Genomic DNA, 22,770 nt, shown 5'->3' with positions numbered 1-22,770 from the left:
CACTGCCCCCAAAATGGCCTTGTGAGCATTCTGAATTTAGGACCATATTTTCAAAAAGACCTTTAAAATGCAGATCCTCAACGGGCGTCTCGTTCCACTTCCTTTACCAGCTGAGGATCTGGCCTTAAATGGGTATTCCCAAAAGCGCATGCCAAATCACTCGCATCTGCAATTTTGCAGGTGTAAATAATAAACATTTACCATCTAACTTAATGCTGCATGGTGGCAAATCAGATAGTTGGGCATTGAAATTTGCTTAATTACTCACACCAATGTCTGGGCATGCAGAATTTCAGGCACATATGATTTTGCCTGCAAAATTTGGGGGAAGCTGGTTAAAGTCACTTTAAAAATGTGGTCCTAAGCTTTTATTACTTTTTTTTTTTTTTTTGCTATAAATATTTCCACTTCCCAACATGCACTTTGTGTGGATTTGGCTGGAATACAAGTAAAGCACTGAGTGCTCTGGTGAATGAAAATGCCACAGCTTCTGGCCATTTCAGTGTGTCTATCACAAAAAATTAGTGCCAACTGTAAACACTGGCATAGCCCAGTACAATTGCTAGCATAGGAGGCTTTGTTTCAAAGGCTTAGATTTAAAAGAACATAAATACCAACTTATTCCGCAGCCCTAGATGAGAGAGAATCCTTCTAGATCAAGAGCAGAGGGTATTGGCGGGGTTTGCTGTAGCTGGCCTGACTAGTGAATGAATCATAGGTAGCCACAGGAGTTTCTCTAGCCCTCTGCATGGGGATGAAATTCATCCTGTTATAGGCAATCTCAGATTGCCAAGGGAGGTGGATCTAAACCAGGGGTCTCAAACACACGGCCTGCGGGGTTATTTTCTGCGGCCTGCCAGCTCCCCGCGGCACCCCCACCTCCCCCCAGCATTTACCAAGAGCAGCTCTGGCCTGGTGCGCACCGGGGGCAGGGCAGGCTCCCTGCCTGCCTGCCCTGCCCCCGCGCCGCTCTGGGAAGCAGCTGGGACCTGGGGGGGGGCACAGGGGTCTGTGTGTTGCCCTGGCTGCTCCTCCAGGTACCTCCCCCAAAGCTCCCATTGGCCGGGAACGGGAACTCCAGCCAATGGGAGCTTCTGGAGAGGTACCTGGAGGAGCGGCCAGGGCAACACACAGACCCTTGTGCCCCCCCACAGGTCCCAGCCGCTTCCCAGAGCGGCGCAGGGGCAGGGCAGGCAGGCAGGGAGACTGCACTGCCCCCGGAGCGCGCCGGGCTGGACCTTCCCCCCGAACCTCTCCTGCAGCCAAACCTCCTGTCCTGAGCCCCCTGCTGCACCCCACGCCCCTCCTGCACCCCGACCCCCTGCCCTAAACCCCCTGCCGCACCCCTCCTGCACCCCCTGGGGGTGGAGTTGGGGTGGGGATTTCAGGGAAGGGGTTGGAATGGGGGTGGGGCTGGGGCAGCAGGGCGGGGGTCAGTGGTGTAGCCCTGGGGCCAACGTACTAGTTCTCATGTGGGCCTCGTGGTCATTTGAGTTTGAGACTCCTGATCTAAACCATAAAATTCAGATCCAGACCCTTTTCTTTTTTTCCAAATACCCCCTCCAAACTTCAGGGTTGTTTGGATCAGTGGTTTTAGATTTAGACCATTATGGTAATTCTGAGTTGGAACTAGATTAGGGAAAAATTGGGGGGCAGTTTGCATCAAAGATTTTGGTTCAGGCCTCATCTCTGATCACTATGTAAATATCAATATCATTAACAGGAGAAAAAAGATTGACTTGAAATGCCCCATTTCTTAAGGATACATCAAATCCACCATTGATATGTCACTTCCAGCTGAAATAAGGACCACAGTACTCTCACCCTCCAGAATATGTCCTTGAAAACTAAATCCATATTAATCAGAGGTGTAACTCTTGGGTCATGTTACTACGTATATCTTTAAGACTTGGAGAAATTAATTAAAGGGGAGAGACACCTCCACCCCAGCTGTTGCACAAGCATTTGACTTCTATTTTTTCTTACACAGCTCTTGAAGTTTAATTTTATAGGCCATCTTCCTGTGGGTTAAATTCCCTCATTCCATGTATGCCCAGCCTTCTCCGTTTCAGTGTTTTAAATTCCACATGGATAAGTTGTAAGGCCTCCAATAAAGAGACTTGAATTCAATATAAAGGTAAGGATTTGCCCCATGATCTGTGGGCCATATTAAAATACCACATTCCTATCCCCAATGCTATTAAAATCCCCCTAATGCTTAGCACCCAATCCATAAATTCAAAAATTGAAGTTATTTGCCATTTTATACTCGGTTGGTGTGTGGAAGCCAAGAAAAGAGTCTTTGCTCTGATATAAGGGAGCTCAGTTTCTTTGAAGGGTTTAAATATGTAATTCCTCTTATTAGAAGTGGAAATTGTATATATAACTCCTGATGCATCACACCGGAAACGTATTCAATCAGGCTCAATGAGGATGGGAAGACTCCCATTGAGTTCAATGACTTTGGATCAGACCCACATTGAAAATTCTAGTGGGGAGAAGGGGGTGGAGAATCCAGGTGCCAATCTTTAGTTGGAATTGTATGAATTGTAGGTTTTATCTCACATGGGAGGGGAAATCCTGATGCAACTAAAAAGTGTACCACAGAACCAAAAATTGGTGATGTCTACTGTCAGCAAAGTCAGTACCAGCTTGTTACGTTGACTCACGGTCACTGGTATAATGCCCCTATCAAAACAGACCAGAACAATCTGGTGCTTTTGAATTGCAGGCAAAACATGCAACTGTGCAAAATATAGTGCCTGGCCCAATGACCTCTCAGTGCTACTGCCACAGAAGGTGTTTCATAATAGTGAAATACTAGGCCCAAAGCTTTCTGCAGACTACGATGTGGTAAAAAGAGATGTTACATGGGCCTTGCTAGAGAACTGCTTTCCTAAATCGAAAACCACCTCACCTTGCTCTGGCTCTCCAAGGATATGGCAACCTTAGGACTGGAGGTACCAAGGTCCACATCAGAAAGAACAGGCCACACCCTGCTAGTCAGACATAGATGGAAAACTGCCCACCCCCTTTTTTCGGGGTGTACCACTGCTGTTTGATTTTCCAGAAGCAGCCCTTCCTCTAATAAAATTCCCAGGGCCAACTTCTCTGCTGGTGTGAAAGGGTTAACTTTAATGGAGCCTGGCCTATTTACACCAGCAAAGAATTTGGCCTGAAGATTGCAATCCAGCTCACGATTCAGCCCCCATCTTCATTCCAATGTTGCTATAGGTAACACTGTTTAAATAACATTAATCAATGCACAGTTCCTTCATCCCATTACCTCCACGCCAAGGTTCTCACACATACTTTAACTTTCAGAAGTACAACCACATGTCATCACTTCATTTTGAAACAGACCAGCCGAACCGTCGAAGCAGTGAGTGATAGGTACTGGGTATAAGCACTTTCAGTGGGAAGACTTTGGGGGCGTCATTTGGGTGGAGTACGTGTCCTACTAATCACCATCCCTGGCCATCAAGTGAGTCATTGAGTCCCTTATAAGAATGTTAATAAGTGCCCAGTGCAATAAACCGTAGGGAAATTGTGCCTTTCTGTATTAGAGAACAAAATACAGTTATAATCATAATACTTTGCACTTCTATAGCACCTTTCATGGCAGGATCTTCCAAATCCTTTCACAAGCGATTATGATTCAAAAGAGACCCCTGTGAAGTAGGTAAATCTTAACCTCAATTTACAGTTAGGTAAATCAAGGCACAGGAAGGCTAAGTGACTTTTCCAAGGCCACAAAATGATAATAGAGCTCAGAATAAAGCCTTAAAATCAAGAATAAAACCTAATGATGAATCCCAGTTCCTTGTTCTAACCATTCGACAGCACACCCAGTAGAACTCAGTTTCCCCTCTAAGAATCGTGCACAGATATATAAAAGGCCAAGGTTCAATGCCTACGATTCAGCTGAATTTCATGGGTCACATCCTCCTCTGGTATAAGTGAGCATAGCTCCATTAAAGTCACTCGGGCTGTGCCTACTGTCACCAGCTGAAGACCTGGCCTTCAACGGGCATTCAAGATTCACACGCATCCAGATAGCTAACTGGATTGCTGCTATAAAATCAGGTACCCGACATTCATTCTGATTTGCCCACGAAGGAGAGTATTTTCACTTGGGCTGAGTGTAACCCTTCCTGTTTCCAAACCTTATGTGTGCCTGCACCTGGTGCACCCCCAAATGAATTGCGGGCCCAAGTCTGCATGGGTGCATGTCTAACTTTCTAATTTGCGCCGGCAATTAGGTAGCTAAGTGTATAACTAGGAAGATACTGCATCTGCAAGAAGGTGGCCTGCGCATTGACAAGTTGTCTCAAAAGACCTATGGCTAAGTGTATCTCTCTCCTGTGCTTGCATGTTTGCTCTGTGAATTAGCCTCTACACACTAATTAACGATTGGATTTGCCATGCAGCAAGGGCGCACGCACAGAAAGCTATAAATTATTACTTCATTGCTGTAGTGTAAATATTTGAAAATGGAGCCAGTGAAGTGGGGGAGGAGGGAATGGAATATTTTATCCCAAAAGTTTATGTTTGGAGTATTTAAAGAGCAATGTTTTGGAAAGAGATGGTGCATCTTTACGTTCAGTGAGTTATAAAGAAATGCATTAAGTTGCTGGTCAACTCTTTTAAGATGTTTAAACACATGGCTCATGACTGTTATGTAAAATTTCAATGCAGCCTTACAAACAACAAGGGTGTAGTGTATTTGAAAATATGCTGTACAGTCTGGAAACTTATTCTAAGTTTTTGATTCAGAGTTTCTCTGAGGTGTTGAACTTTGCCATCAGCAAAAAGTATTTTTAGAACAGGGCCTTGAATTTTCATACAACGCCGATTTCATCAAGTTTTGGTCTCCGTTTTTTCCACTACAGCAGCACACAAGTAGTAAGAATACTTCTGTATCTCCCTCCGTATATATATTTTTTTCTCTTCTGCTTCCACTGAGGAGGATTAACAAGGCTAAATCCTGCCCTCGCTGACTCAGAGAGGGGAAGTAGGGGTGCGGGCCCGTGACATCCTCTGCAAAAAGTCAGAGCAAGATTCCCTGAGGTGATCCAGGAAAAGTGCTCTAATGCATGTTTTGCCGCGCCTCTGTGCAGGAACAAAAGGCAACCATACCTGCTGCCAGCTAGTGCTTGCAATGACCATGGTAGTCTTTCCGTTGACTTTAATGGGTTTTGGATAAGGCCCGACATGTAGCCAGAAGCTAGTTATGCCTCTTACTAACCCACAGATCATGACTCTCAAAACTGATGTACATGAGCCTTTACGTTGTGTCTTCTAGCAAACCCTACTTCTTGAGTGAAAGAAGAGCCCACCTATAACCTTTTTGCCCTGCTTTTATGCATCACTGCAGCTGGGGTAAGATTTAGCCTTCAAGTTGGTCATCTTATGACAGGACAGTGTAGCGTTATTTGTTTTTTCTTATCACTTGACTGCAGAAAATCTCCTATTTTGCTAGGAAGAAAGAGGGATATTATTTTGTTTTCTTTTGTCATCATTGCCTTATGTTTTTATTATTCATTAATTCTGGGGGACAAAAGTTAATATTTAGTTTCTCTAGAAATAAAAAAATGTGATTAATTTACTGCTATTCTTCCTTCAAACTGTGAACTACGGTTATTTAACCAGCAGCCCAGTGGCAAATTTTTTGCTAAAGGGCACAGACTTCTTGCATTGCATTTTGATTTATATAAAGATCAGTTTGGGCCCACTCATATGCTTCTTGGGCCTAATTCCCCTCTTTTTTTGATACCAGTATAAATCAAGTGTAGTCCCACTGAAGCTGGGCCAGGCCCTCAATGGCATAAATGAGCATAGCTCCATTGACTCCAAAGGTGCTATGCTGATACACCAGCTGAGGATCTGGCACAAGGGATTCACCATGAACCCACTGGAGTTATACCTGTGCAAAGCTGGTACAAGTCAGAGGTGAACTAGGGCACTTATCTCAGGCAAAATCCTTCTTGAAGTCAATGGGAGTTTTGCCAGAGGAAAGGGCTGAAGGATACAGCCCTCAGTGCTTCCGTGCTGTGTATTGTGACAGAGGCAACTATTTCATAATTAAACACTACATTAAAAAAAGAGAAAGGACCAACTTTTATTCCCTTACAAATGCATCCTCCGTTAAATGCAATGGGAGTTGCATGGGCTTGCCCCTGGGAAGAATTTGGTCCCAGCTTTTTTAATTGAAAAAGAATTAAAGGCTGCTTTTTTTTCCCCAGAGAAAAAGTAATTTAAGTGAAATGAGCAAGGCAGTGTTTAATTGCTTCCTGCCTTGTTTGTACATAGCAATTTGGCTGTTTATTGGTTGTCTTTGTTCAGATTTTTATTGTAACCCGTTGCTATATATGCAACCGAGTGTATGTTAAAGTTTAAACTTTGGTATAGTATAATGCACAATTTTGTGTGCTTTAAATCTTTGTAAATATTCAGATGCACAATATATGCTCTGTTAAGTGTGATCAAGGGACCTTACACTACACTATTTTCATGCATATGTATCTATAAACTGTTTGAAACTATCAAAATATATGTTGAGGATGGCCATGAGCCAAGAATAAATGAGTGTGTTTTGACTCATGCTTCTTGAATAATTACTGGAAGAGGCATATATATTAAGTAAAATAGAAAATGAAAATAATTTTCGAGACTACAGGTATTTTTGATAACTTCAAATTTGTTAAATACTATTTTAGAAAAATAATTGGTCAGATAAGAAATATTAGATCTATTCGAGTGAATCATAGTCCTCAAAATGTTCTTTACATGGAATACTATTTTTGTCTGATCAGATATCATGGAAACCTAGTTCTTTTTGAGTTTTAGAAGGCAAGTGCTGTTGCATTCTTGCAACTCACATAAGCTGTTTTAAATCACATTTCCAGAGCCTTTATTCTTTCCTAATTTTAAAAAAAAGTGTTACCATATATACATGTGTATAATCCTAACTACCATCTATACTTGTGTATAATCTTCAAGTATCATCCCACAGATCTGCTGAGTGACCACTATCAGGTCATCATATATGTGGGTCATACAATCAGTGCACAGTGGTCATCGGGCATATAAGGAAAGCAATTTCTTCTTAGGCCAAAACTTTCAAACCTGGGTGGCCACAATTTGGCTCATATCCCTATAGTCAGGCATCTTAACAGAAGTGATCTGATTTTCAGAGTGCTGGGGGAAAAAACAGCTCCCACTGAAGTCAAGGGAAATTGCAAATATGGTATAACTTTGAAAATCAGATCACTTAACTGTAGGTGCCCAATATGAGTGTATGAGCCACGCTTTGAAAACCCAGGTTTGAAAAGTGTGGTTTCAGTCTATACATTCTGTTTATAGGACAGGGATCCACTAGTGGCTGCTGAAATTCAGGCACCAGGACTGCCAGACAATTGACAATATAAGAACCTGGCTGGAGGGCAGACAGATAGTCTGGCTGCTGTGCAGGCCTTATTGTTTTAGAAGGTGTGCACGTGCAATGACATGGCAGACAGAATCTACACCTGGGTGTGTTTCTGGTGTGAATCTGTGCTTTTAAAGCATGTTGTGAAAATATAGTAGACCCAGCACAGTGGGTGTATAATATAATCCAGTTGTTGTAGTCAAGAGCGATGGCAGACGTTGCCTATCTAGGGAATTGCTCTGTCAAGGAGAAGCACACTCTTCTGTTGTAACTCCACTTCTCCTCTTCACATGTCCCCTCAGAAGACACAGGAAAGCACTGTAACAGCAATATGATAGTACTTAAGGGGATTAAGATTGAATTTGCAACATTTAAGCAGGAAAAGGAGAACACTGTCATTTACAGTAATGAAATACAATGGGATTGATGTCTACATAGGACACTGGTGCTTATTTAGGTCATCATTGTTTCTGCAATGGAGGGGTCAGCATATTTATTTTAGGTACTCAGATGGCCCCAAATGCCATAATATCTGAGCACCGTACAATCTTCCATGTACTATTAGCCCCACTGTACAGGAGGAATAAGTGAATTGTCCAGGGTCACATAGGAAGTCTGTGGCAGAGCAGTGTATTGAACCCAGCTCTCTGGCAAGCACCCTAACTACTGGCCCATCTGTCATCTCTGTCTAGCTCCTGCACAAGTATATATGGTAATGTACACTTTAGCATGTGCCCCTAACTCAGCCAAGACATGTGAACTCATTGTAAGCGTCAGAACATTCACATCCCATTGGAAACCCTAGGGCACTTTCATGCATTAGAAAATATTTCAACAAAACATAGCCAAAGTGGTGTTAGACAACGGGCCAAAAACCTTCTTAACATGTGAAGTAAAACATGATCCTCAATCATATCTCCTTCCTTACATTTTAATTTCTGAGAATTAACAATTTCATCACACGTCCTAAGCTACACGAAAATGAGTAATTAAACTACTGTCACAATAATACAAAGGAGATTTACTAGAAAAACACCACCACTAGCAAGAAGGAATATTTTGTCTGCTTGTGTTTAAACGACTTTGGTGCATTTTTGCATGTACCATGCATTTTTAGAGTATGGTTGTTTGTACATTTTTGCTAACCAGGATTTTAGATTTCTTCTTTGTATAAGAAGATATCCAGGTGAGCATTACACTTCTTATAAGACTTTACAGCAAGTTTGTCATGGTTATTGAAGAGGAAGGACAGTGCTGTTTTATAATTGCCTCTGTGTCGTACATTGTTTTACGGAAATGCTTTTGAACCAACTGGAAAAAAAATAACAAACTCTTATTGGCATGTTTGTGACTTGCTCTTCTGACAGCAACAGATAACCATTTTGTTGTCTTATCCAATTGCATTGTCTTTTCCTATGTAAACTATCATCTTTCCAAGCAAATTATTACCTTATTTTTTAATTCTATCTTCAAATAAAAGGTTATTTTTTTCAAACACAAACAAACGTGTCTCTTTATTAATAAACCATCCGCATCCTGGATTGCTATTTTGGAATTTTTTTTTTAAATGATGGTACATTCAGTTAGATTAGAAACACTTTATTAATTATGCTGGTGGTTTCTTATAGCTTTTCAACCAACGGTCAATAAATATTTGATTGTCTTCGGAATAACCCTTCGCATAGAACTTTAGCCTGAAAGTCTGTGGGACTTGTGCACTTAAGTGACTTAGGCACATCTGAAAATCTCTCCCCGAGGCAAAAATTTTCAAATGTGGGTGCCTAAAATTAGGTGCCTAAATCCATATGTATGTAGGTGACTAGCTAGAAGTGGCCTGATTTCCAGCCCTGCTGAGCCTCTACAGCTCCCCATGAAGTCAAAGGTGTTTTGGGGCATTTCTCATCTTTGTAAATCAGGTCATTTTATTTAGGTGACTACATATGCACTTGAGTGCCTAATTTTAGACACACATTTTTAAAATTGTGGCCCTAAAGCACTCACTCCCCTCATCTTGCTTCCCCGTATTGGATCATGAATAACAAAGCACCGTGCTCAGAAGTCCTGCAGGGGGATGTCATCTGCACCCTGGGAGGAGCAAGCCCAGCTTGAGCAGGACAGAGAGGAACATTTCATGGTTCCTTTTAGATTGGTTTGAGTGGGAAGAATATTGCTGTTTTATTTGTGTTGTTTGTGTCCCTTGCTCTTCTCTCCCCAAATGGTCACAAACAAAGGGCCAAATGGACTACGTAGGGTAACTACATTGATGCTGATGGTTACACCTCTGTAGGTCAGCTCTGAATCTGGCCCCAAACAAGGGTTTAAAAACAAAAAAAACTCTTCTGGGTCACCCTTGCTTCAGCCCCCGTCACACGCCTGTGGTTTAGTTCTGAGCCCCTTCTCTCTCTCCTGGCTCCATCCTGAGCCTGCTCTTCCTTGAGTCTGAGTCACACGAGCAATAACCCTGACTGCTTAGCCCTACTCTGTGCCTCAGCTGTTCGGGCAAAGCCTCCCGAGGGACTCATGTTGGAGTACAACCCCAGGATTGTCAGGCCTCTGGCTGGCAGTGCTGCAGAGGTGACATTCTAAGGACTCTATTTTAATCTTCTGGAGTTCAGCCAAAGACTGGAATTCAGCTGCCAGCGTGGGGGGAGGAGCGGGGGTGCGTTCATTGAGTGACCTCCCATCAGGAGAGGTGCTGGTGTTCCTTCTGAAACTACTGGGGGCTCTTTCATTGAGCCTGACCTCCCATCATGAGTTTTACCAGGGATCCTTCTTCAACGGCTGGGGACTCAGCCCGGCACAGCTCCAGCATGCAGTATTCTGGGCTACTTGTCTCCAGATTTGTGTAAGATGCACCAACTGTAAATGCATGGCGAGTGAAGTTTCAGGTACCTTTTAGAAACAGTCCTGGGCGGCGAGGTGGGGTACCACTGACTTCACTCTGCCTTATAGAGGTGCATAGAGTCCTGTGCCATTTTAAGCTCTCCCTCATCTCCTTGGCCAGGCATATATATGTGCAACCAACACTTCAGTGTGTGTCCTGTGTCCACTCGGTGCTTGACTCACAGAGCCTGGTTCTTCGAGCTCCTAGGTCGAAAGATCTCTGGTTTAAACCTGGGCCTCATCCAAGACGGTGATGGTCCCATAACTGAGGTTTTATCCTGCATTCAGACTTCTGTGGGCCTCAAGGGACTTCTACGCTGCACTAAAAGACCCGCGGCTGGCCCAGGCCAGCTGGCTCAGGTTCACGGAGTTTGGGCTGAGGGGCTAAAAACTGCAGTGTAGCTGTCCAGGCTTGGGCTGGAGCCCAGGCTCTGGGAGGGTCTCAGGGCGGAGGTGCCAGCCCGACCCCAGCTGTCTGCTCTGGTACTTTTAGCCCCTCAGCCTGAGCCCTGTGAGCTGCGTCCGAGTCAATTGACCCAGGCTCTAAGACTTGGTGCTAATGGGTTGGTTTTTTTATTGCAGTGTAGACATGTCCTCAGATGCTTGGGATGAGCTTGCTGTGTGCAGAGGAAGTCCATAACCCACTGTTCAACAAGTATTGTGTGATGAAAGTCTGTTATGGACCCCAATCTCAGAGGTGAGCAATTTAGCTACCACAAACGTGGGCGAGTGCTACCACACTGAAAATAGCTGGGTAGATGTTGTGGCTCAGGCTCTGGGTGGTTGACCCAGGCTGGGAGGCTCGCTGCTACAGGCTGTGTAGCAATACCCATAGACACCTCTGGTTCAAGCCCTCGGGCCAGCCAAAATGGCGGATGTCACAGATGTGCTTATTATATCCTTGCACGATACTGTCCTATAGAAGAACATTTAATGCATCAGAAGCACAAACTAAAGCCTATTTAAGTCAATGAGTCTGAGCAGGCTTTAGATCAGGCCCCAATTCCACAGTTAGATCCCACGTTGGTATATACTGCCAAGCGTTCTATATTAATCACACGCATGGATAGTCATGTCAGCACATATTTATCTGATATTAAAGGGACACTGCTGAGGTTGATGGGTTAAGATTTTTACCTCCTTTAAATAATAAAATTACCTGTTTTTTTTGTATAATTCTTTTTTACTGAAACAGTGTATTTCTCCTATCATGATTGTCTAATATACTTTGAAATAATAATACCTTCCCAAAATAATGCTGGTCATTCAGGGAAGGCTATAAAGCAAGATTCTCCTCTAATTTACACTGGTTTTAATCTGTACTAATTTCATTGTTTTCAAGCATGTTCTGCTGAAAAGCATTTAGGTACCCCGGTGATGAGGACAGTATATAGAGTTATTCTGGATTTATACTGGAGTTCTTGAATGGTGACTGGTGTTATTTTTAAACATTTTGGCCACTTCATAATAGAATTTCCCTTTACCCACACTCACACCCCCTTTTATTCGCTTTTCATGACCACGCCTGTGAGCAAAATTCATTTTGCGACTCAAGGTGGAATGTCCTCCTAAAAGATATGGTCCAGTTCAGCCACAGGCTACTGGACTGAAGAATTACTGGGTGAAATTCTCTGGCCTGTGTTATGCAAGAAGTTATCCTGGGCTCCAGCCCAAGCCTACACAGCAATGAAACAGCCCCACAGCCCAAGCCCCGCGAGTCTGAGTCGGCTGGCACGGGCCAGCCGTGCGGGTCTAGTTGCTCTGTAGACACACCCTTAGCTGACCAGTAGCACAGCTGAAATATGGAACTACAACTACTGAATTCTCAAAGCAAGATTCTGAAACAGATTGATTTTTTTTAACTACTGCATTTTCAAGCGGTATTGCTGGCTGTTTTGTAAGTGTCCTGAATTTGTCAAGGCTGCTACAGTGCCTCTACTATTGAGATTAGGTTTTTCATTGCTGAGAGGACAATTATTATTATTAACTATTTGTATGACCGTAGTGCCTACAATTAGTTATGTGGCCAAGGTTAGGGAACTGTTGTGCTAGGTGCTGTGCAAACACACAATAAAAGACAGTTGGCGTGCTCAGAAATCATCTGCGACCCAAAAACAACAAGGAGACTGGTGGCACCTTGAAGACTAACAGATTTATTTGGGCATAAGCTTTCGTAGGTAAAAAACCCACTTCTTCAGATGCATTCTGGGACCCAGGTGCTTGAAAGAGAAGTTCTTTATTCAGTGATCAGTTCCAACTGCCTCTGTATGACAGACCAGGGACTCTGCAGCACCCTTTCCCTAGACTTCATAGATATGAAACTAACCCACTTAACTGCACAGTTCCCTCTACCTTAACAGCCTCTGCCCCAAACAGCTTACCCTCTGAACAGCCAGAAGAGGCAACATTCTCCCCATTTTACAGATCAACTGAAGCCCCAGAATAAGTGACTTGTCGAAGGTCACACAGGCAGTCTGAGGTACAGATGGTCAATCTCCTGAGTCCCAGACTAGTACCTTGCTCACAAATCCACTTTTCCTCTCAAAATGTGATGTCGTTTGCAAAGCGTGGACTATGGACTAATTCCGACTGTCAGTGAGGGCAAGTGCGGTGTGATCAGCAATTCATTCCATGATGACTTAATTGGGGCCAGGATTTAGACAGACCCTTGGTGATAACACTGCACAGTCCAGGCTAGAGCCAGAGAGCTGCAAGGAGCTGTTCTTCCCCCACCTCCCTTCTCCCTCCCGCTCCCCCGGAGCCTCAGTAAAAGAGCCCCTTTGTGTTTGCTACAGGAGTCCTGTCTACTCTCTGTCACAGGGGACACTGTGGGATGGAGGGCCGAGCCCACATCAAAGTATCATTATGTCTCAACAATCATATCTTTTTATGTAAGGCTCTATTATCAAATACTGGATTGACTCAGCTCAAATAATAATACGTATTTCTTGTCTAGGGCTTTTCAACGCACTTCACAATCTTAATAAGATTTATTTGTGTTTAGCCTCACAATAACGTGTCAGGTAAAGAAGTGCAGTTATCCCAATTTTATAGATAAGGAACTGGGAAGCTAAGTGACTTGCCCAGGGTTACACAGGCAGTTTGTGGGAGAGCAGGGAATTAAACTCAAGTCTCCACTAGAGCCCTCACCACTGGACCACCCTTCCTCTGGCATGTTAACAGCTCTCATAATGATGAACTCTTCCAGGGAAGCAGATTTATAGAGAGTCGCTAGACCTGAAGAGATCTAATACTAGGCTGTAAATAAATGCTGCCGGGCTGAGAATCGTTCTTCATGTGTGGGCGTTCAATGCTTGGCACAGTAGGGCCCCATTCTTGATGGGCATCTTTGTATGGCATCATTGCACTCTAAATACTAATCATTTTGCAGCTTCGCTCTTCACTCAGGTGCCTGGTAAGCTGCACCGCTGTGTTTATGCCACTGCATGGTGCTGTGGGAGGCTATAAAGCACCTGCATTGCTAGGGCCCCCTCATGTGATTCTAAGATGGCTTCCTTCGGAAGGAGCATAGCGACTTTCCACCTGAGAGCCAGAGGAAACCCAGAACACTAGGGGAGTCCCCCAGCCACCCCAAGGTAAGAGTGTCTTCTGTACTGTAAGGGAAGGAGAACAGAGGAAGCTGGCACTGCCCTGTGTGCCCTCCAGCTGGTTTCTCCTTTTCAAACACACCCTTGAGGTGTCATATTAGGGAGCACATTGTGGGCATTAAGGAAACTTCTGGCACTTTTTGTAAGAGTGTGGGGGTGTTACCCTTGTCCTGAAGCATGGCAGTGCCCATGTGGGGAATTGCATCCTGCCTCTCTAAAATTCCTCCCATGTATAGCATTCCCATTCACGTCCTCTACCTTACCTGGGGCAAGAGTTGCTGAGTGCTATCAGGCAGCTGCCACATTTCACCCCCCAGCATAACTGCATTTTGGGAAGGGACGAGGAGATCCCTCTGTATGGCCTGCAGGTTATATTGTAAAGCGTTTTGGGGGCCATCAGGATGCTGGCAGCCCTGGCTGTCCTTAGCATTATTCTCGGGAAGCAAGACGTGTTTGTGCTGTAGCGATGTGTGCCCTAAAAGGGGAGCTTTCACTCTGCTTGGGAGTCTCATGGCATGGGCAGCTTTGAAACACCAGATTTAAAAAAGCTGTTTCTGACAGGGCTGCGTTAACTTGTATTAGCGGTTTTGCTGAATCACACATCGTTGACTCATCACAATCTAGTCATCTGACTTGAATGCTGTTTGGCAAGCAAGGCCCATTGAAGTCAATGGAAGTCTATCCACTAACTTCAGCACACTTTGGATTTGGTGCCATGGGCACAGCAGCCCACTGCTTATGCCATAGGCACCGACTCTGGGGGTGCTCTGGGGCTGGAGCAAAATAGTGGGTGCTCAGCACCCACCAGCAGTCCCACTAATCAGTGCCTGTTCCTCCCCCCAGCATCTGCTGCCTGCCGGTGAACCCTGCCGATCATCTCCTCCTCCTGCTCCCTTCCCCCTGCCCCCCACCCCCGTGCCTCCTGCCTGCTAGTGATCAGCTGTGCTGGGGCAGGAAGAAGTGGGGGGAGGGGCAGAATGGGGTGGGAAGAGGCAGGGATGGGGACTTGGGGGAAAGGGTGGTGTGGGATCAGGGCCTGGGGCGGAGCGGGGGTCCAGCACCTCCAGGGGACTCAGGAAGTCAGCGCCTCTGGCTTACGCCGTCATTAGGAGACACCTGGCCCACAAGACCAAGTGGGTTTAGGTTTCTGTATATGAGGCTTATTGACAATCGGGGGCAGCCTATGTGTCATCCCTATAAAACACCTCTCTGTAACATGGTTTGTACATGCATTCTTGGCAATGGTGAACGCACAAAGATTACTCTGTTCGAATGATTGCATCACCGCAGGCTTCTGAGTTACTCCAAACTCAAGATGCATATTTTAAGTCACCCCTGCTGTTGCTGATAATTTGTTCCATATTTGCCATATCACTTAGCACTTGCAAATGGGATTCTTTGGAATGTAAATATTAATTAAATTAAATAGCTGTAGTTAAAGCAAGCCAAACTCATCACTGACGCTTTAACTCCACAAAGGAGTTGACACCAAGAATGATTTTGGCCCCAGTGACTTTCACCTTACATCACTTTAACACACATGAAAAACCAGAGAGGAGCTTTTCTCCTTCCCTTATATTTAAGTTTAAACACTGCTTCTTGCATGGCTGACTTTAAAGCGGATACTGAAAACTAGAGTGATGTCTGCCCAAAGAGAGACCCATGCCCAAAGAGTGAGGTTACCCCAATTGTGTTGGACCATTGTTTGTTAAAACATAAGCAGATGGAAAAATGCAGAGTAAAATTGAGAGCAGTGGTTCTCAACCAGGGGTGTGTGTACCCCTGGGGGTACACAGAGGTCTTCCAGGGGATACATCAACTCCTCTAGCTAGTTGCCTAGTTTTACAACAGGCTACATATAAAGCACTAGCAAAGTCAGTATAGTATAAACTAAAATTTCATACAGACACTGACTTGTCTATACTGCTCTATATACTATACACTGAAATGAAAGTACAATATTTCTATTCCAATTGGTTTATTTTATAATTAAATGGCAAAAATGTGAAAGGAAGCAATTTGTCAGTACTAGTGTGCTGTGACATTTGTATGTTTATGTCTGATTTTGTAAACAGGTAGTTTTTAAGTGACGTGAAACTTACGGGTACACAAGACAAATCAGACTCCTGAAAGGGGTACAGTAGTCTGCAAACGTTGAGAGACACTGATGTAGGGTTTATTCAAAGACCAAAGTCGCCATATTATTTGCCACAGTGGAAACATGTGAGGGAAGGTTTGGGCAAGAGTGCAGGTGCACTGAAAATAAAATAAAAGGCCTAAAACAAACAAGCTGTTATATAACCACCAGTGCATAGTTGGAATTTGTATGGAGACCTTATTCACTAAAGTATTTTGCTGGGCTCCCACAATAGCTGTAATAAAAATGGCAACTCGGAAAAAACTACCTCCAGCATATTTTCTACCCACCACATTCCACCCAGCTTCTACAATAACCTTTCAATTCAATTTTAACAACTATTTTATATCTAAAATATATATTTCAAATGGCATATTTAGCCCATTTGTGAAGAGAATGCCTTTATTCAGCCCATGATGCCCAGTTTATGGCTTGCATGTTTCTCATTTGGGACCAGGCTTAAGATGGATGAGATCAGCCCAGTTGGGACCATCGCTGAACCAGCTGGTGAGCGAGAGGTTGCTTTTGGAACCTAGAAACACAAGGATCTCTCTTTTGACTTGGTCCACGATATTTGCTAATTAAGTTCCATAGAAAAATCAGCTCAACCAGTGATGTAAAGCAAAACCTTTCAGCTCTGGCACCTGAATAGGTGAGCTGATTTTTAAATATGCTAAGCCCCCAGCAACAACCATTGGAGTCATGACAGCTGAAGAGTGCTCTGCCCCTTTGAAAATTAGGCCATCTCTTTATGTTCCTAAATACAGATGTTGGAGCCTATTTTTAGGCACCCCTTTTTAGAAAATTTGCCTGAAGTGGCTACATTTTTTCCTTAGGTGGTTTTCTTCTTCCTCTTCCCCCCAGCCAGATAACACTTCTTTTTAATCTCCAGCCTTTTTGTTACTTGTTCTCTTTATCCACTATCAGATTAACCGGACAGAATTCCCTGCTGTTGCAATAGTGGGACCATTACTGAAATACTCTGTCCAGTTCTGGAGTCCAAACTTCAAAAAGGAAGTTGACTAGTCAGAAAGGATTCAGGAAAGAGCTACAAAAATGATTCAAGGTCTGGAAACTTTAAGAAACTCATTCTATTTATCTTGCCCAAAAGAGGGTTAAGAGATGACTCAATTGCTGTCTACAAGTGCCTATCCGTGGAAGAGATTTCTGACAGCAGATAGCTCTAATCTAGCATAAATTTTCTAGCAGGAAAAAGCATAATGAGATCCAGTGGTTGGAAGCTAAAACTAGAGACATTCAATAACTAGAGATCAGGTCCAGATTTTTAACCATGAGGGTAACTAAACTTTGGAATGAACTTACCGACAGAGGTAATGGGTTCTCCATCACCTGAAGTCTTCAAATTGGATGTCTTTCTAAAAAAAAAAAGCAATAGCTCAAACAGAGACATGGGCTTAATGCAGAGTTTACTGCGTGAGGTTTTTTGGACTGCCTTATGCAGGAGATTAGGCTAAATGATCATAATGCTCTGTTTTGGCTTTAAAATCTATGCATCTGTGCTTCCAGAATTGCCTCCAACACACAGAAGTGTGGTTGAACTGAGCAGTTTTACAGAGAGACTTAGATGACTAGTTCCGTTTTTGTGAAGCTTGAATTTATGCCGCAATTAGCTCACAGAAATTATCCGGAGTTGCTGCAGGCAAAGACCCAGTGAAGCAGTTGGGCTAATAAATCAGCCATAAAAATCACTTCCCTATTAGATCTTCAAAGGCCTGTGGAAAGAAAAAAAAACAAATAGCATAAATCTTCATCAGGACAGGTCACAACCGAATACGAGGGCCCTCCTTCTGTAAGGCAATCAAGAAGAGAAAATTATTTCTCCTAATCAGTAGTGGTAGGAGTAATTTATTAAGATATTTTTAGTTTCATGGCTTATATTGGTACCCTTGCCACACAGTATCATTATGGGCTAGATTCAGCTCTGTCTGACATCAGTGGGGGTACTCCAGATTAATGCTGTTGTAAGTAGTTGCTCGGGGTTTACACCAGGATACCAAAGATCAGAATCTTGTCCTATGTGCACGTAACTCCCACTGACTTCAGTTGGAATTGCTGATGCATATGTGCTGAATGTAATCATAACCCGTAATATAGCACTTTTTAGCAGCAGCTCAAAGCCCTTTACAAAAGCAGATAAGAATCGTTGTCCCAATTTTATAGATGGGTAAAACAAGGAACAGATAGGTGTAGACTTGCCTTTGGCCATTCTAGAGCTAAAGCGGCCCTCGGTATAACTTAGATAACCCTGGGGGCTGTTTAAATTACTGCAGCCTCCCCAGGCTGCCCCAGTATAGCCCAGAGTCTCTACAGCACTGCATCTTGTGGCCTCAACCTCAAGTTTCCCTTCCTGCCCCCAGCCTCCTCTACTGGGACTTGCAATTACGTCCTGGGAAGGCAGCCTCACATTTCCCAGAAATAAGCTGGATAAAGATGAATTCACTGGAAGGAAAATGAATACAGATTTGGTACACCTTAGCCCAAATGGTAACCAAAGGGCTGCTTTTTCGAGGAAAACTGAGAAACAATAGTGCAGACCCTGTACAGGGAATTGAGCTTTGCTTGAGTTAAACCTGTAGTACTGGGCCTTAATTTAAATCCAGAAGTATCTGCTGGATGCCTCCTCTACCAAACTGTGTCGAGCAGCAATTCCCAGTTTTTTTAAAGCTGAGCCTCCTTTCATGAAAATGAAACCCATCCCACCTACCCTAACATCTTCCCCTCAACCCACCATATTTTGTTAAAGACCTACATCTCTTAATGTAGTACATCTTCACTGCACCCCCAGCTAGTCCTTTGTACCCCTCCTGATAGATAGATCTTCATAACAAATTTCCTTTCCTTGCTTATATGCTCGGATGAGCAGTAAAATAGTTAAGTGTTGACAGGTAAAGTATAATAACTGACATTTGACTTAGCACCCACTGAAATGAATCAGGCAGTTCAGAGCTATTGTTTCAGGCTCTCTGCAAACTCCAGCAAATATTGCTGCCTCAGTTATACTGCCTTTTGAAAGTTTCCTTTGCAATCATAACACCTAGTGACATTTTTTAAATGAAAGCTGAGAATATGGAAAACAATGGCGAGATCTGGCTGTGTCCCCCACTTTTCCATCCCCGCAGTCAGTCCTTCACACCCTACGCTTTGGGAAATATTAGTGTAGGGCATTCAGCACAGAGATCTGGGACTCAGTGTTCACTTTCCCCAGAGATGGGCCTGGACTAGAACATTAAATCGTGGGTGCAGTATATGCATTCAGTGGTCATTCCGAAATTATGCTGCTTGCAAGAGCTCTGCTCTCTGGCTGGGCAGCTCAGCCCTTAAAGGCACAGTACCTAAAACTCCAGGGTGGGGAGTGCTGGAATTTGACATTCCCATAACAGCACTGGTTGTGGGATAGGACCGAACACAGATGGGGATCTATTTTTCACATCCAGATTGGATGCAGCAGAAGGTGACTGAGTTAACCAGCACTGAGCGCTTTTGAAAACCCCGCCCTGACCCTTTCATTCTCTGGGGCAGTAAATTCCCCCATGTTAACTATATGCTATGTGAGTAGATACGCAAGTACTTCGTTATTTGTCGCTGAATCTCAGCTTGTGCTCTTCCTAGGATGCTCTTTCTTATGTACCTGTAGGCATATTTGTATATTATCTGTGAAGTTCATTTTGCCCATGTGGTTTCTGAAGCATGTCTGGGCGCAGGAGATCTTTATCTCTCAGTCACTCTGCCTCTTTTAAGGTCCTCTTCTGCCAGAACCTGGTCTCTTATCATCAGCACTTAAGTATCACAAAAACTCAGAGGAGCTTTATGACCAGCGGACCTGTTTGTGCTGCATGGGCCACTGGATGCAAACTGTGTCCTGTTTGTTAAGACTAGTCCTCTCGTAATGCAATTACAACAACACTTTGTCAGCCGCAATGAACATTTAAGTAGCTGAAGTATCTATTCAGCCAGAAGCCTGCCAAGTCCCCAGTGTGAGCATAGTTTTGTACAGAAATATGCAGCTAAACTGGTGGTGGCCATTGAGGAATTGAGCTGCAATCAACATCAACACCACAAGGACACAATATTTTTCTCCTGATTACAACACGTTCATTTATTTTGGAATTCTTGTGCCAGCTGAGGACTACAGGGCAGTGACAGTAGAAAAGCTGTCCAAGTGCCAAGCAAAAGAGAGAACAGCATATGTACTTATGTTCTGAAAAGGGTATGCTAGAAAGCAGTGAAAAGACTGGGTAGAGATTTAAAAGAATATCCTTCCATTAACATTTTGAAGGCAGCTCGTAGATTGGTCCCACAGCAGCTGCCAACAATGTGCTGAAATGATGCATAGTATATCGCTGCTTGCTGGATTCTCACATTCAGTCATTTCACTTGAGAAGGGTTCTGAGTTTTGCAGGCTCAGAACCATTTTAGATGGGGGGGGTGGTGTTTTAAAATTAAAATATGTGCTTGTCTTTCAGATCGTCTTTGCAAGCCACAGTGGGTATGTATACACTGCAAAGAAAACCCCGTGGCACCAAGTCAGAGCCCAGGTCAATTGACTGGGGCTCGGGCTGCAGGGCTAAAAGTATCAGTGTAGATGTTCCTGCTCAGGCTGGAGCCCGGCTCCGAGACCTTCCCCCTTTGCTGGGATTTGGAGCCTGAGCTCCAGCCTGCCTGAGAATGCCTGCACTGCTACTGTTAGCCCCGCAAGCCAAATCGATTGACCTGGGCTCTGAGGCTCAGTGCCATGGGTTTTTCTTTGCATTGTAGACAAGGCCAATGATTGTAGGCTGTTTGGGGGTGCGGTTTGTCTCCTCACAACATAAGCATGTACCCCCTAACACAATAGGGCCATGCTTTCTGATTAGGACCTGTTTTAGGACCCACTGTAATAAAAGAATAAGTAACCAAGAGATAATTGGTTTAATTTTTTACGGAAAATTAAAATCAGCATTCTGCTCTCCAGTATATACAATATACACTTTTTTTTTTAGCTCTAGAATGTGATGCATTCAACAGTTTGAAGACTGTCCCTCCAGCACCGTTGTATTGCCTAGTGTCCTTTTGGATTTAGTAATGATTCAAAGCATTGAGCTGTTAAAACCTACTGCCCTCGTTAAAGGATACTGAGGCTCAGGAGACGTGGAATCTATTCCCCGCTTGGTCACTGGCCTGCTAGGTGACCTTGGGCAAGTCACTTTACTGCTCCGTACCTCAGTTTCCCCTTCTGTCAAATAGGGATAATGATGCTTACCTAAAGTGCTTTGAGATGTAGTGAAGAAAAGCACTATCTAAGAGCTAGGGGATGGTATTACTTGTTAAGAGAAGTTGTCAGGTGGCCATTCTGATCTTATTTCTCTCTCAGATACTCAGGAGTAAATCCTCTGAAGTAAATGGAATTGTTCAAGTGTGAAACCAGTGAAAGTGAGATGAGATTCCAGGAGAAATGTAATAGGTGCATATTGGTATTTGCCATATTACTGTGCAACGGCAGCTAAAACTTTTATAATATTTTATCTCACTGAAGCATCGAAGGTTTAAAATAATAAATTAAAAACTAATTAAAAGGACAAAAATAAATGTTTTCAATCTAGACTTCAAGGAAAGATAAGGCCATACCTGATGTCAAAAGACAATGCATTCCACAGAGCCGGGGCAAAATATTAAAACGCTACAGCAGAATACCAAAAATGCAAAGGACGAAAACAAGGTCTCCGATAATGCTCCCAGTATGTGTGCATACTAGGAGGAGCTGGAGTGGATTTTCGCCAGGGAATTATGTCCTGGACAGTTTGGAAGGCACCCTAAACGCTGTACGGACACCTAGTAAGAGACAACCCCTGCTCTGAAGAGCTTACAATCTCAAGAGACAAGACAGACAAAGTGTGGGAGGGGAAACGGCACAGAAAGGTGAAGTACCAAGGTCACAGAGCAGGCTCATTCCAATGCTCTCTCGTTGGACCATGCTGCCTCTCATGTTTGTTTTCCCCTCAGTTCCCTTTCAGTTTTAGAGCTATTCCCTATGCTTAAAGTGAGGAATACCACTCAAATCACTATTATACCTAGAGCCAGGAGGAGCCTTTAATAGGGCCTATTGGATATCAGCAAGAACTTTCTAGGTTTGACATGCAACTTTGCCTATAAACCTAACTGACATGTCTGGTTGTGGCAAGGGGCTCGGGAAAGGAAGCACCCAAGCGCCAGAGGAACGTACTGAGAGATAACATCTAGGGCATTATGAAGCCAGCTCTTTGCCACTTGGCTCATTGTGGGGTGTGAAGCTCATCTTGGGCCTGATTTCTGAAGTGACTCCGGGAGGGTCCTGAAGGTATTTTTGTAGAATGTGATCTGAGATGCTGTCACTTACACAGAGCATGCCAAGCAGAAAACTTGGATGTGGTCTATGCTCTAAAGCTCCGAGGTCATACTCTGTATGGATTTGGAGGCCACACGTGTCATTTTTATACTACTTTATATGTTCAAAGCACATCTCCCACTGAGTATGGTTGCAGCTCTGAGCACTTAGCATGTTGCAAATCTGACCCCAGGTGTCTCACCTTTGGCATCCAGAAAATGAGAAACTCACCATTCATGGCCACCTTGATTTAAGTGACTAGTCCGGCATTGCATAGGAACTTGGTAGGAAAGGAAGGGATAGAATCTAATTGTACAGGGTGGCATTCAACTGCCTAAATCTTGAGATCATC

Source organism: Lepidochelys kempii, chromosome 14, assembly GCF_965140285.1.
Source record: "Lepidochelys kempii isolate rLepKem1 chromosome 14, rLepKem1.hap1, whole genome shotgun sequence".
Classification (NCBI taxonomy): Eukaryota; Metazoa; Chordata; order Testudines; family Cheloniidae; genus Lepidochelys; species Lepidochelys kempii.
The sequence above is the reverse complement of the archived record's forward strand: the minus strand, read 5'-3'. Positions refer to the sequence as shown.